Raw genomic sequence first — 2,155 nt, 5'->3', positions numbered from 1 at the left:
CCGGCTGTCTGCTGAGGGCCGGGCTCACTGGGGTTCCAGGCCCCGGGCCCCACCGGCACCCCGAGGCCTCCCACAGCGGCCTCCCCCGCGGTCCCCAGGCAGACGAGGACACCGACCTCGGAGGGCCTGGCTCTGCGGGGGGCCGTCCCCAGGAGGCCCATGTTTGCACTCAGGGAGGTAAATGAACATTAAACTCCCTCCCGGGCAGTCCCCCGCCCAGGCCTGTGTCCTGTAGGGAGCCCCGCGCGGCAGGGCTGACACCAGGCCTCGGGTGCAGGTTGGAGACCTGAGACCCCCAGGGGAGCCCGGAGTGAAATCTCGGAGGACGAAGGCTACCCGCGAAGGGGCCTGACCCTGAAGACGGTGGCGGCTGCATCTGAGGGCCATGTCCACATTCACCCCGATGCGAGGCGAGACCTGGGACCCCAGCTGAGAAACCAGTTTCCAGAGGCACCAGCTCCAGCCCTTCACCCGCCCAGCACGGGCCTGGCAGCGGCGTCATGTCACCGTTTGGTCACCAGAGGGCGAACGTGCCCTTTGCAGCCGGAGCCCATCTCCCCGCAGGTGCCAGCGCCCAGAGCAGGTGCAGCAGGAAGTCCCAGGCCCCCTTCTAGTCACACCTGGGCTCTGATCACCTGGACGGTGGCCTGGGGGCCGGAGGCACAGGGCTGGGTCCGCTCTGCTCCCTCCGGAGGGAAAAACCACCCGCAGGCTGGGAACGGCCAGGAGTCCACCGGGCAGGTCGGGGCAGCCGCCGAACCGGGTCTGCACAGCCCTCTGGCCACTCAGGTACCATCTCAAGTCTGTCCCGGCCCCACTGCCCGCCCCCCCCTCGCCCGGGAGCCTGGAGGGTGTATGCAGGTCACGCTTCCTTTCAACAGGCGCCTCAGACTGCATCTCCCAGCCCAGCTCAGGTTCCTGACCTCAAACTGTCTCATCAAACCAGCCCGCGGCATCTCCAAGCTCCATCGCCTCCCTCCCCACCCCATGGCCTGCATCCTGGGCTCCCAGTGCTGTGTCATCCTCCTCCTTCACCCGGGCTAGCACAGGGCCGGACCCTGTGCCCCTCAATCCCCTCCTCCATGGAGGGGTGACTCCCAAGCAGCCGCCCCCCAGCCTGCCGGCCAACAGAGCCTGCGCTCTTGGAAGACTTTCTTGTGGTTCTCTTTGTCTTTTCATTCTGTCAGCGAACGGATTTGCACACAAAGGGACTTAATTAAGAGCTGTCCCCAGAAGCTGTCAGCTCCCAGGCCCAGGAAGGAAACAAGCCCCCCGCACCCGCAGAGGCTCAGGTAGCTGTCAGGCCCAGGCTCTCTCCGCGAGACCCCCCCTAATAACTCACGAGGCCTCTTGTGACTAATCTCGGGCAGGGGCTCACTGAGGAGGGGTGAGCAGGAGTGAGGCAAGCGTGCTGGCCAACAGCTGTGAAGGGCATGAGGAGGGCTCCCCAGGGCGGGGCTCCAGGCCTGGTCAGCTCCTGGAGCCACAGGTGCTGAGGGAGCAGCCAGACCACGGGCAGCCAAGTGTGCGGCCTGCTGCCGCCGAGTCCGTGGTTGGAGCCCAGCCCCCAATGGCAGGGCATTTGCAGGTGGGGCCTCGGGGAGAGCATCAGAGACAAGCAGAGGCAGGTGAGGCCATGAGGGCGGGCCTCGGGCTGGGATCGCGCCCTCGTAGGAAGAGGAAGCAGCTGCAGATCTCTCTGCTCTCTCTCCACCATAGGGAGACCAGACACAAGGGAAGGGGTCCTCTCAGAACCCCACCGGCCGGCACCTTGGTCCCCGCAGCGGCGAAGGTACATGTCTGTGGTTTGGGCCTCTCCTCTGGCTGTTGGGGCAGCCTGCGCTGACTGAGCCGCCACCTGCACCCGTATTTTTGGGTAGAATCAGATGTGTGCCCCCCGCCCCCACCCCGGCCTGAGGCACACAGAGCAGGACAGAGGGGAGGAGTTTGGGGAGCACCCAGGGGCCACAGGCAGCACTCAACCCAGCTCAGCTCCACCTGGACGCTGGCCCCAAGCAGGGAGGGGCGTCCTCTCCCCTCCCCCTCCCCCTGGGAAGCCGGGCCATGGTGAGGTCTTGGCAGAGTTACTTTAATAGATGCTGTTCTCACTCACAGATCCCTAAGCTAACTTCCCAACAGAAGGGATGTGATGTCA

The 2,155-nt window shown here is 65.6% G+C and overlaps 1 protein-coding gene across 1 annotated transcript in view; it reads right to left on the bottom strand.

Moving 5' to 3' along the window:
- VWC2 (von Willebrand factor C domain containing 2) overlaps window positions 1-2,155 on the bottom strand; it is a 28,576-nt gene that overhangs the window by 13,651 nt on the left and 12,770 nt on the right. The gene's annotated exons all lie outside the window — the stretch shown is intronic.

The sequence above is a fragment of the Myotis davidii genome, unplaced genomic scaffold (genome assembly GCF_000327345.1).
Source record: "Myotis davidii unplaced genomic scaffold, ASM32734v1 scaffold472, whole genome shotgun sequence".
Lineage (NCBI taxonomy): Eukaryota > Metazoa > Chordata > Mammalia > Chiroptera > Vespertilionidae > Myotis > Myotis davidii.
This window is presented reverse-complemented; position numbering and strand designations above follow the sequence as displayed.